The sequence below is a fragment of the Triturus cristatus genome, chromosome 8 (genome assembly GCF_964204655.1).
Source record: "Triturus cristatus chromosome 8, aTriCri1.1, whole genome shotgun sequence".
In the NCBI taxonomy this organism is placed as follows: Eukaryota; Metazoa; Chordata; class Amphibia; order Caudata; family Salamandridae; genus Triturus; species Triturus cristatus.
In genome coordinates this window covers 1,528,442,463-1,528,456,358 of record NC_140591.1, presented here as the reverse complement: position 1 = coordinate 1,528,456,358, position 13,896 = coordinate 1,528,442,463, and the positions used below count along the sequence as shown (strand labels likewise).

The window sequence follows — 13,896 nt, the reverse complement described above, 5'->3', positions numbered from 1 at the left end:
ACTTATCTGCAGGACAAAATAATTAAATAGAAAAAGACAAGCCCGGCGGAGCGTGGCGCGAGCGCTTGGCGGGGGCAGGGGAGCGCATTCCAGGCGGGGCTGCGGACCCTTTGAAGTACGATGCCAAACGGATTGCATGGCGGCACGATGCACGTGATTGTGCGCGCGCTCGCCATGCAATCCACTTTTGAGAGCACTTTTGGGAGCCCCTTACTAGAGTCTCACCGAGCGATCGCTTACGCGATAGCCAGGCGAGACCTAAAAACAAGACTGATGGCGAAAGCAATGGATGAGCTTTGGGAGGGGGTAAAAGCAATAGGCAGATCGAGCAGGAGGAAGTGCAGGGGAAGTTACATGGTGAGCGAGGGACTGGGGCAATGTGAAGAGGGAAGGAGCACATTGGGGAGGGAGCAAGTAAAATGCAGACTCCTCTATATAGTGCTTAAAGAAAATTAGTTTCCTTAAAGCAAGTAACGTTAGCAGTGGAAGGATAAAAGTCAGCCAATCAGAACACTGTGAGGCCTATATGTTCCTGGGCAGAACAATCATAACAATAGGAAAGAAGGACATAAAATCAAGAGGAGAAAACGGAGATAGACAACAAAGCATACAATGACGTGCAAGGGACTGATCCAAACCCACTTTGTGTATGTTGGAAACATTCTCCACGTTTAGGGGATCTGTTCCTTCTATCAAGGACAATCTAGTGCAGCATGGCAGGAGTCACGAATGCACAGTGCCATACATTAAACGGAGTCAATTTAAACCTAGCTTTACTGGAAGAGTTTAAGACTAGTTTATGGGGATTTTGACCAAACTATTCTGAACAGTTATATAAACACCACAAACAGCTTCCCATGTTGCCCCAATAGGACTCATAGTATTTTACTCTTGATTGCTTAGTGTGTCTGAAAAAGGCACTTTCCCCTCAACCCCAGATCTTGATCAAGAGGGTAGGAGAGGGTGCAGAAGCTTCAGGGGCTGTAGTCCACGTGTGTTCTTAATTATTCTAGATTGCCATAGGTACCAAGTGTGCACTTTGATGTAAGTATGTTGGGCCTCCTGGAAAGTCAGGAGATTTTCATTTATGGATTTAGCTGTGATGCTGCGTTTGTAAAGGTAGGACGCCCTGTCAAGGGGGCATCCGAAGTATAAGTGGCTTGCAAAAGTATTAGTTTAGATACAGGCTAGGTGCATCATGCACACCGGCCAACAGGTCCCTTACCATGTCCGAGCCATTTGTGGTGCAGCACGTGTTGTATCCATGTTGTGGTGTTCTAGGATCCATGCAGTCCTGGAACACATATAAGCATCATGGTAGTGCGACCATTGTCTCCAGGGATATCCTGCCCATGGAAGTCAAGGATGCCATCACAGAGAAGCCCATTAATGCCTTTAAATTCACATCCATCTCTCATTCTCCTAATTTGTACTCATAATTCCCAAATAAAAAAAAGTCTACCATCTCATTGGGGGAGTCGGTAAGTCATTACTTTTACTACACCTTCATCTCAAACAGCCCAATGGTAAAATAATTGTTTTGTCCTAAGGCACCCAAAAGCCAGACAACTCATGAAAAAGGCTGACATTTTGCATCTCTCACATCAGGTCCTGCACATCATCTGTGTAAAGATGAAATGATATATTTATTATTTCCCACCCATATTCCAGACCTTCCATTGGTTTGTCAAAATTCAAGCAAGCCTTTCGATCACCAGGGTCAGCAGTGGCAAACAGAGGGCTGCTCCCTACCACGCCACGGCCTGAGCACCATCAGCCTCACAGACTACCGAGTGTTCCATCCCTAGCAAAGCGTTCATTCAAAGCAATCTGACCCATCCCTGACAGTTTATATCCAAGAACATAGAGTGGTAAATGTATAGTCAGACACTCGTAGCCAACACACTGCAGACAATTTACTGACCAGAGCGGCAGAAGGTAAATTGTCCCATCTTTAGCCAATGGTAAAACACCACTGACAGAGCATCCTTGACCTGTCCACCTGCACATCTGTGACAACAAATCACCCTGAAAGACTGCCCATTCCTGCCAGTGGTAACCTGCCATGCTTTCAGTAATATGATGTTGATTTAAGGCCATGGCCAGAATGTGAAAATCTTCCAATGGTTTTCTCTTTTTCATTCAATTTAATTATCCCTTTTCCTGTGAGTGACAGGAGCACTGGAGTATATACATTTATTCTGAGGTGCACCTTTTGAACTAAGTGAAGCTACTAGTCTGAATCAAGATGTGATGTTCTGTAGGGCACTGGTTCAGAAGGAAAAAGGAGGCAGTTAAATTGGCACATGTGTAAACATATTTGAGTGCGTGCTTATAGATTAATTTAGGGATTTGCGAATAAAGTCAGTGGCACTGCTCACAGACCTAGAAAGGCACCCACCTGTAAAAACTACAAAGGATCTATGTATATAGGTTCGAATATTATTGACAAATAGAAGGTTTTCCCAACTGGAAAACTTTGTGCATACATGTCTGCCCTTGTAAATGTGTAAATGTGAATGTCACCATGTGCACATATTCAGTGACAAATAGAAGATATGTGAAATAATCTGAAGAATATCAACAGGAAAAGGACTTTTCTGCTGATTATAGACGTTTTACAGACAATCTGCCGGGGGTAATATGCATTTAGGAGGAACAATCCCCCCCACCCTCACTCATCTGAAGCACCATAAAAGGGCTCATTCATTGTTTCTATCAAACTTAGACCCAGTAGGAGGCCACATTGGGCCCGAGGGTTATGCACTCAGAAAGGGAAACCACACGGAGGGACCTGTATAGAGGGACAAGAAGCTCTGAGTGAAGCAACTCCACAGAAGCATTCCTTCCAGTGTTATGTTTGAATGCTTAAGACAGTCGTAACAGTATATATTAACTCAATTTAAAAAAATCTTTAAATTAAGAAATACCTTATCAAGCACCCTTTGACCCTACTGATTCACCATTAATCCTTTATGGCAGTGGTTCCCAAACTTTTGACTCCTGAGGACCCCCATTGAGTCACCACTGGAAGCCGGGGACCCCCAAGCAATTTGTAGGATTTAAATTTCAAACATTAAAACAGTAATTCGAAAAACATTAACACACGTGTGCACACAAAACAAATACTCCAATTACTATTGATTTTAGGTGCATATTTACAAGCCCCTATCACCATGGGAACATCACTTTTAGAGATGTTCCCGTGGCGATAGTGGCTTTGCCTTATTTACAAGGCAGCGTTAAGCCACTTAACGTGGCTTAACGCTGCCTTTTAAATAAGACCCCACTTTCACCCAATGTTTAGCGTGAAAGGGGTGGGCAGTGGATGTTGCGGTGGGCATTTCCCCTGCAACACCCATTAATTTTGACGCGGCCCCCTATTTACAAGGGCAGCGTAAATGGGAGGCAGCGCCAAAATTAAGACCAGGGAAAACCTGGTCTTAACTTGGCGAAACAAGGAGAAATGCTTCATTTCTCCTCGTTTTTGCAAAACGCCTTGATTATTTATGTTCAGGAAGGTGACCCTTCCTGCACATCAACAATCTTTAAAAAAATAAAAAAGACATTTTGTAACTTCCATATGTGCTGCATTAAGCAGCACACATAGAAGTGACAAAATGACATTTCAAGATTTTTTATGTGCAGGAAGGGGGAACTTCCTGTACATAAACAATCTTCCCCTGTTAAGTGTAGCGCCAGCGCAGGGGAAACGCAGGGCTGCACCATATTCTTGTAAATATGGTGCAGCCCTGCGTTTCTGAAGTGGCGGAGTGTGTTGTTAAGCCAAGGAGGCTAACGACACTCTCCACCACTTCTGTTGTATTTTATATTGAAAGCATTTGCAAGAAAACGAAAGAAGTTAATGGGAAGGTTGGTGCTGCATCTCCGTGACTAACTTTTCAATGGTTGGTTTTATTTCGCAGTACGAGGCTCCTACTCCTGCCAGGGCCAGACTGGAAATCCAAAGCAGCCCTGGCAAATGATTTCAGACCAGTCCCCATACGGTGCACACCAAGTGCAGTGAGTGAGCCTGACCACTACAAAGGGGGCTTTGGCAGGCTCTACCCCCAAAACATTTAGGAAACAATGGTGCAGTCTACAACACATTTATCATTATATATTGAATTGTATTAGCTTTTAATGAATAGTAAATGAAGACCTGACCATGCACAAGAATACGACAATCTTTCTGGGGGGTCTTCAAGGATTCCCCCACTATCACCCTCCAACAGTGCTTCTCATCTCCCCATAGCCCCTCTGTCACCTGTATTTCATTTTATATAGCATCTCTCATACCATTGTAGGATGTCTGAGCACTTTACATCACACACATATAGAGACAGTGAATCATGCGTGTAAATTAGTGTATAGAAAATGTTACATAAGACAAAGGGGACTACAAGGTGAAGAATTCACATGTCATTCATACTGGTAGGCATTTTTAAAGAGTGCTTGGTCTGGAGAAGCACAAACGCAGGATTCAGAACATAACACAGTGGTTAGCATTGACTTTAACAATAAAAATGTATTTCTACCCAAATAAATCTTTTTAGCAGCATCAGGATAATGAAAGACTGGGAAAAAACATAAGTCACTAACTTGTACCTTGCAGTTTGCAAGCTGCTGTTTGATGACAGTTTATAGATCACTGTGCTAGATTACGATTGTCACTTATGAACTGCACAGTAACAAAAGAATCTCTCTGACAAAAGCAGTAACCCACTGACCTATGCATATAAAATACTGTTTTTTTAAATGCATGGTACACGTTCTTTGCAGTAGGCATTTTAACCCTCTGCACTACATTAGATAAGTCCAAGCTGCCACTGGACAAAACTCTCATCTCTCTACAGCAGGGACATTAATCACTGGTGTTATCTTGACACATTTATTGTTCTTTGAAAACTGCTAATTAAACAAGATACTTTGCAGTGCTTTCAAAACTTCTGCCTGCGGACCCCCTAGGAATGTGTCAGGGACCCCTGGGGGTCCGCGGACCACAGTTTGGGAAACACTGCTTTATGGGATTCGGAGTAGCGTGCTACTCGCCGAAAAAGGGCTCTAACACCTCATCAGGGGTAACAAGCGATATATATATATATATATATATATATATATATGTATATATATATATATATATATATATATATATATATCTTTCTATCCCCAAAAAACCTCCTCCCGAGAGGAGAGGGCACATCGGGGGACAGAGGAAGCTTCTTTATTAAAATTGCTTGGCGAATGCATTCCAGCCTTGTCCGGCCTTCGTCAGCGCCATGATGTATCAGGAGGCTTTTTTGCGCTGTGCATTTAAATATATCTTGCCGCACTGCGATTGGTGCATAGTTCGCTCCTCCCCTCTAATGGTGTGCTCACCTATCACAGTTCCCAGATTGCTTAAGGACTGCAATTCCCAGGGTGCATCTGTCAGCTCCCAGGTAAGTGGTGCATGGAGTTGTGCTCGGAATAGTCTGAGTACTTAGCGGAAGGCAGGATATTCCACACAACATTAAAAGTCCTCTGCTAATTAAAGTTCATGATGCCACCTCGGGTCCTCATATATACCTTTTCCTTCCTCTACCCCTCCACTATCCCTCTAAATCCAAATAACTGACTAACATATTCACCACTCAAATTACTTTCATATTTCACTGTACTAATTCACCACTAATCCTTTATGGGTTCTAGAGTTGTGTGCTACTCGCCGAAAAAGCGATTTGACGCCTCGTCAGAGGTAGTAAGTGATATATAAATGCAATTACATTTACATAAGCGCATAGACGGCGGGGAGGAAGAATCATAACTTGTGTCCTTTGTTTATGTCCATACATCTGGCGCTGCTGCTTGTACCCTGAGAGTCAGTACAGGTCCCAGGGCAGACCAGCATGCTGCCACCTCACTCAATGCAGAGACATCCTTTGTCACAATGATGCAGCTGCACACGTGCTCCACAGTAGAAGTCTATGTACCAAGGTTCACACTATTCCACTGGTGTGCCCGTGCTGTTTCTCTCTTGAATAGGCGAGGTGCTCAAACATAACATATCCTATGGTGCAAACGTCATCAATGGCAGATAGCAAAGCAGAGAAAGACACATGCTTCTGCTGACCTCTGAGGTTTACATCTGATGCAGGGTGTCCACACTGAGGAGGGAGGGGTGTGATATTTGAATTACATGAGTGCATTAAAAGTTGCATACTAACAAAGCCTATAGGTCAGTCTTTTTACTAGCTAATGATGGTGTTTCATTAACTGAGCATTTTGTGTGTGTGGATTGGTGAGTGCACAAATAGTAGAAGCATTAAGAATCCGGATGAAAGGAGGGATGGATGAACGAGTGCATGGGTGAATGGATGAAGTGTGGCTCAATGGTTAGAGCGGCAGACTCTGATGCAGAGTTCTGGCCCGGGACCAGAGTTCAATCCCCCGCCTCGGTGGGTATTGGATTCAATTTCCATCGGACCTGTTAATTCTCGCCTCGGTGCCTATTCTAATCATGGGTCCCACGCTGCAACTCTGGGCAATAGCTTGCTTAATCTCCACAATGGCCCCCACAGCGCTAAGGATGCCTGGCTTTCACCTTGGGGTGCCCAGGAGTGGACATCTCACAGGAAATACCAGGAAGGGTTCCACTGCGGTATGAGTACAAGCGCCGGGATGCGTCAGGGTAGCTGTGCGCTATACAAATACTTCACATTTACATTTACAATGGATGGATGACTGCGTGCACTGAGGGATAAATGGTGAATACTAGGGTGCACTAATAAATTAAATTATGGATTAGAGTTTTTATAGAAGATTGGATTAGTGAGTTTATAAAAAGAATGGCAGAGTGAGTCCATGGATGAATAAATAGATGAGTGAATACATGAGCTGATGGCTGCATGAATAGAAGAGTCCATGGATGGTTGAGTGGAAAAGTGCATGAATGGATGAAACCGTGATCAATGTGTACGTGAATGGATGCATACAGGGCAGGATTATGAGTGGGTGCATGGCTGACGGAGGTCATTGTGATGATAGCGATTCTGGTCTCCTTTGTGGCAGGAGACTGAGCATCACTCCAGCCGCTACTGTTCACTCACTCATCTATTAATCCATCCGCCCACTTGTGGGACACCCCCGCGCCGCACGGCCACCAGCTGCTGCGTGTGCCACTCCGCTTTGCCCTCTGCCTCGCTGCCTGCCTCGTTACCGGCTGACGCCGCTGCCGTCTGTTTTGTTTTGTTTTAGTATAACATTTGTGCTTGTTTTTCTGCCTCGTGGCCGGCTGACGCCGCTGCCGTCTGTTTTGTTTTGTTTTGCTTTAGTATAACATTTGTGCTTGTTTTTCTGCCTCGTGGCCGGCTGACGCCGCTGCCGCCTGTTTTTTGTCTTGTTGCTGGATAACATTTGTGCTTGTTTTTCTCACTGTATTTACTTCCCTTGCTAGCGTCTTGCTTAAGCATTTGTGCCCGTTGTTTTGGTCACTTTTGCCCGTTTTCACGTTCTCCTTCCTGTCTGCCCGCCTACCTCGCCGCCCTCCGCCTTCCCTCCCCGCTCCCCGCTTCCCGCCACCACCGCTGACCACGCCCCTTTCCCTTCTGCTCCCGCCTCCCAGCTGCCCCGCCCACCCGCGCACTTGGCCTTAAAAGGCGACCGTGCGACGCAGGTGAGTGTGACCCACTTTTGGGACACCCCCGCGCCGCACGGCCACCAGCTGCTGCATGTGCCACTCCGCTTTGCCCTCTGCCTCGCTGCCTGCCTCGTTACCGGCTGACGCCGCTGCCGTCTGTTTTGTTTTGTTTTAGTATAACATTTGTGCTTGTTTTTCTGCCTCGTGGCCGGCTGACGCCGCTGCCGTCTGTTTTGTTTTTGTTTTGCTTTAGTATAACATTTGTGCTTGTTTTTCTGCCTCGTGGCCGGCTGACGCCGCTGCCGTCTGTTTTTTGTCTTGTTGCTGGATAACTTTTGTGCTTGTTTTTCTCACTGTATTTACTTCCCTTGCTAGCGTCTTGCTTAAGCATTTGTGCCCGTTGTTTTGGTCACTTTTGCCCGTTTTCACGTTCTCCTTCCTGTCTGCCCGCCTACCTCGCCGCCCTCCGCCTTCCCTCCCCGCTCCCCGCTTCCCGCCACCACCGCTGACCACGCCCCTTTCCCTTCTGCTCCCGCCTCCCAGCTGCCCCGCCCACCCGCGCACTTGGCCTTAAAAGGCGACCGTGCGACGCAGGTGAGTGTGACCCACTTTTGGGACACCCCCGCGCCGCACGGCCACCAGCTGCTGCATGTGCCACTCCGCTTTGCCCTCTGCCTCGCTGCCTGCCTCGTTACCGGCTGACGCCGCTGCCGTCTGTTTTGTTTTGTTTTAGTATAACATTTGTGCTTGTTTTTCTGCCTCGTGGCCGGCTGACGCCGCTGCCGTCTGTTTTGTTTTTGTTTTGCTTTAGTATAACATTTGTGCTTGTTTTTCTGCCTCGTGGCCGGCTGACGCCGCTGCCGTCTGTTTTTTGTCTTGTTGCTGGATAACATTTGTGCTTGTTTTTCTCACTGTATTTACTTCCCTTGCTAGCGTCTTGCTTAAGCATTTGTGCCCGTTGTTTTGGTCACTTTTGCCCGTTTTCACGTTCTCCTTCCTGTCTGCCCGCCTACCTCGCCGCCCTCCGCCTTCCCTCCCCGCTCCCCGCTTCCCGCCACCACCGCTGACCACGCCCCTTTCCCTTCTGCTCCCGCCTCCCAGCTGCCCCGCCCACCCGCGCACTTCGCCTTAAATGGCGACCGTGCGAACGCGCAGCGGTCACGCGCAGCGGGCGCGCCGATTGTGCGCCGAAGGCGCGCCAAAGGTAAGCCCGTCTGCGCCCGTCCGCGACCGGATCGCGACCAGCGCCAGGACCCCTGGTCCACGAGGACCCCGACCGACCCGCCTGACGTACTCCGCCGCCACCCTCATCGCTCTCAACTCCGGCCGACTCCCAGAATGCCATCTAGCCACACCACGACACACCCACGGACCTTTCAGCTGCCACGCCTGCAAATTCACCTGCATCCGGACCTGCCTCGCACCAGCACCCGCCAAGTCGAACACCAGCAGCACCCACCTCAAGTGCATCCTGCTCAACACCCGCTCCGTCCACAGACACGCCATCAAACTCTGGAACCTCCTAGACACCACTGCCCCTGACGTTGCCTTCCTCACAGAGACCTGGATGAACGCCTCTTCAGCTCCCGACGTCGCCATCGCTATCCCAGAGGGCTACAAGATCGTCCGGAGGGACCGCAACGCCAACCAGATGGGAGGAGGCATCGCCATCATCCACAGGAACACCATCCGTCTCACGACCAGCACCGACAACACCCTGACCACCGCCGAACATCTGCATTTCCAGATTCACACCGACCCGAAGACCACCCTCAGAGGCACCCTGATCTACCGACCTCCGGGACCACGCACCCAATTCAGCGAGGACATTGCCGACTTCGTCAGCCCGCACGCCCTCCCCTCCGCTGACTACATCCTCCTGGGGGACCTCAACTTCCACCTGGAGAACAACAACGACCGCAACACCAGCACCCTGCTCGACAACCTCGCCAATCTTGGACTCAAGCAACTGGTGTCCACCCCCACCCACCTCGCCGGACACACACTCGACGCAGTCTTCTCCTCCAGCACAGACATCGACTTCAGCCACGCCACAGAGCTTCAATGGACGGACCACAGCTGCGTCCACTTCACCTTCAAGAGAACGACGGCCCACCACCACCAGCATCAGGCCTCCCGCAGAAGCTGGAACAAGATCACAGCAGACCAGCTCGCCGCTTCCCTGAGCCAGCACCCTCCCGCCAGCTCAGCGAACCCCAGCCAGGCCGCCGACAACCTCACGAGGTGGATCAGCAACTGCGCGGACGAACTCGCCCCGCTGAGAACCCCGCCCAGCAGATCCGGCAGCAAGAAAGCCCCGTGGTTCACCGACGAACTCAAGAGCTCCAAGAAGAACTGCCGAGCCCTCGAGAAAGTCTGGAGAAGGGATCCTACACCAGACAACAGGACCACCTTCAAGCTGGCCACCCGGAAGCACCACCAGCTGATCCGCGCCGCCAAGAAAACTGCTTTCAAGGACCGGCTGGACAACAACGCACACAACGGCAAGGAACTCTTCAACATCGTGAAAGAGCTCTCCAACCCCAGCGCAGGAAACAACGACATCACCCCATCGCAAGACCTGTGCAACTCCCTCGCTTCATACTTCCACAACAAGATCGCGGACATACACAACAGCTTCAACCACAAACCAACGAACACCAAGACCGAACAACCACCCCCCACCACCACCCTCCACGCCTGGACCCCGGTCAGCACCGAAGACACCATCCGCACGATGAACTCCATCCACTCCGGATCACCGACCGACCCCTGCCCTCACCACATCTTCAACAAGGCTGACGCTGTCATCGCACCCCACCTGCGAGACATCATCAACACATCCTTCAACACCGCCACCTTCCCTGAGAGCTGGAAGCACGCCGAACTCAGCGCTCTTCTCAAGAAACCCACAGCGGACCCCACCGAACTCAAGAACTACCGCCCCATCTCGCTCCTCCCGTTTCCAGCCAAAGTCATCGAGAAGACCGTCAACAAGCAGATGGCCGCCTTCCTCGAGACGAATGGATCCCTCGACCCCTCACAGTCCGGCTTCCGAGCCAATCACAGCACCGAGACCGCCCTCATCGCCGCCACCGATGACATCCGAGCCCTGATGGACAACGGAGAAACAGCGGCCCTCATCCTCCTAGACCTCTCCGCGGCTTTCGACACTGTCTGCCACCGCACCCTAGTACAGCGCCTCAGCAATATCGGAATCCAGGACAAGGCACTGGAATGGATCATCTCCTTCCTTGACGGAAGAACACAGAGAGTCCGTCTATCACCGTACAAGTCAGAGGCCACCGAAGTCATCTGCGGCGTCCCTCAAGGATCCTCGCTGAGCCCCACCCTCTTCAACGTCTACATGAGCCCCCTCGCGGCCATCGCACGCCAGCACAACCTCAACATAATCTCCTACGCCGACGACACCCAGCTGATCCTTTCCCTGACCAACGACCCCGCCGCCGCCAGAGCCAACCTGCACGAAGGGATGAAAGAGGTAGCCGACTGGATGACGACCAGCCGCCTGAAACTGAACTCGGACAAGACGGAGGTCCTCATCCTGGGCTCCTCACCCTCCGCCTGGGACGACTCCTGGTGGCCTCCCGCCCTGGGCACCGCACCCAAACCGACAGACCATGCACGCAACCTGGGCTTCATCCTGGACTCCTCCCTCTCCATGACCAGGCAAGTCAACAACGTCTCATCGGCATGCTTCAACATCCTCCGCATGCTACGGAAGATCTTCTGGTGGATCCCCACCGAGACCAGGAAGACCGTCACCCAGGCCCTCGTCACCAGCCGACTGGACTACGGCAACGCCCTCTACGCCGGTACCACCGCCAAGCTCCAAAAGAGACTCCAGCGGATCCAGAACGCCTCAGCCAGACTCATCCTCGACATCCCACGAACCAGCCACATCTCCGGACATCTGAGAGACCTCCACTGGCTCCCCGTCAACAAAAGAATCACCTTCCGCCTCCTCACCCACGCACACAAAGCCCTACACGACCAAGGCCCGAGCTACCTCAACAGCCGAGTCAACTTCTACGCTCCCAAACGCCTCCTCCGATCAGCCAACCACGCCCTCGCCGACGTCCCCCGCATCCGAAGAGCGACCACAGGAGGAAGGTCCTTCTCCTACCTGGCCGCCAAGACCTGGAACTCCCTCCCGACCGACCTGCGCCTGACCCAAGACCACCTCTCCTTCAGGAAGAAGCTGAAGACCTGGCTGTTCGAGCAGTAGCGGCACCCCCCCCCCACCCAGCACCTTGAGACCCCACGGGTATGTAGCGCGCTCTATAAATGTCTTGATTGATTGATTGATTGATCCGCAGGCCCAGTTCTTCATTAGGTAAAGTATATGATTACTTCCCAACATGACACATCAGCTTCCCCTGCGGTGAATGTTAATACACACTCTGTCTTTACAGTCTCTAAGAAGCACCATTTTTGGTTGCTCCCAATAATCACAATGCAATCCCTTCATTCGGTCTCTTACAAGCTCCCTCATTTCTGTGGAGGCTGAGAGAGACCACGGTTGATTCTCCTCGCAACCATGGCCGCACTGAACAGAAACTAGCCCTGGCAATTCCACTCGACCGGCCCCTGAGAAGTAGCACCGGCCCGGGGGTTGGGGAGGTGCTCTTGTCAAGCGCCGCTGCTGCTTTTGTAATAGTGGCCGATATTGCACTGCTGCTGCAAAAACGGCCCCCAGTAACAAAACTGGTCCCCACAGGTCAAAAACTGACCCCCACCCTTCAGGCCCCCTGGGAAAGCCCCAGTGCCCATTGCTGCCAGTCCAGACATGCTCACAACCCACCTTTCTCGGTAGATCCCAGGTGCCTTATAAACCACAGCCCTTATATAAATGCCTTGCACACGTGAACACTTATAAATGCAGCCAGCTGTGGCGTTGGTCTGGTCGTGCCTTTGCCAGAGCTGAGAAGCCTGCCTCCATCTTATTGTTTATTGTTTAGTTTTATAGAGCGCACAGCTGCCCCAGCAAAGCGGCGTCCCAGCGCTGACAACAGCATATTGAGGAGACCACTAGGAAGAGGCAGCCGGGCCTAAGGCGGAGGAAAAAGGTGTGTTTTGATTGCCTTACGGAAAGCCTGATCTTTATCCATATTATGGATATGCATTGGAAGAGAGTTCCAAAGTTTGGCTGCTAATGTGCAAAAGGAGCGCCCACCAGCTCGCACCCTCCTTACCCTAGGAACAACCACCAGATGTTGAGCCAGGGAACGGAGTTGGTGAGTAGATGTGAATGGCAAGAGAAAGCTGGCCAAGATGCCTGGGGAAGAGAATTTCAGAATTTTAAAAGCAATACAAAGGGACTTAAACTCCACACGTCTGGCCACTGGCAACCAATGTAGTCATCGGATAGTGCTAGAGGTAGAGCACGTTTTAGGGAGGCCTAGAAGAGTTCTGGCCACCGCATTCTGGCCTCTCTGTAGTCTCAGAATCTCCATCTTATTTGTCCCCAAGTAAAGCGAACTAGCGTAGTCCAATCTAGACAGAATGGCGGCCTGAATGATGACCTGCCGGATGGACGGATCAAAAAACCCTAGCAGTGATTTGAGCCCCCGTAATATTCCGAAGCAAGTCCCTGCCACCTTCTTAGTATGGACCTGGAAGCTGAGGGCCGAGTCACCCAAACACCCAGGTTCTTTACCACCTGTTTGGGGGAAGAGTGCACAGTCAAAGGTTGTGGGCCACCAGCGCTCGCTCCACAGCTCTGGATCCCCCCCCAACCAAGAGAATCTCAGACTTGCTATCATTGAGCTGCAGACAGTTGGCAGACATCCACTCAACAATAGCTGAAAGATCGCTCTGGAACATGAAGGCATCCCGCACAGAATTGTCAGAGAGTGCCACCACCAACAGTGTATCGTCAGCGATCAATACGACTGTCAGCCTTCTACTCCTGGCCACAGCTACTAACGCTGAACGTACAGATTGAATAGTGTAGGACTCAATACTTAGCCCTGTGGTACCCCTTGTTTGATGGTGTGAATCAGAGAAAAAAACGGGGGGGGGGCATCACCTGGAAGGTTCTCTCAGAGAGAAAAGAGGCGAACCAATCCAAGGCAGAGCCCACAATGCCCACCTCCTCCAACCGTTGCAGCAAAATCTGGTGGGAGACCGTATCAAACGTGGCACTGAGATCTATTAAAACCAGTGCATCCAGTGTGACCCTCAGATGTTCGGTCACCGCTTGGAGGGCAGAATCCGACTGTGACCCGGGCGAAAGCCATTCTGAGAAGGGTCCA

At 50.4% G+C, this 13,896-nt stretch overlaps 1 protein-coding gene across 3 annotated transcripts in view; it reads right to left on the bottom strand.

Annotated features, from left to right (window-relative positions):
* Positions 1-13,896, bottom strand: part of LOC146806066 (solute carrier organic anion transporter family member 2B1-like) — a 456,740-nt gene that overhangs the window by 113,647 nt on the left and 329,197 nt on the right. The window lies entirely within an intron of this gene.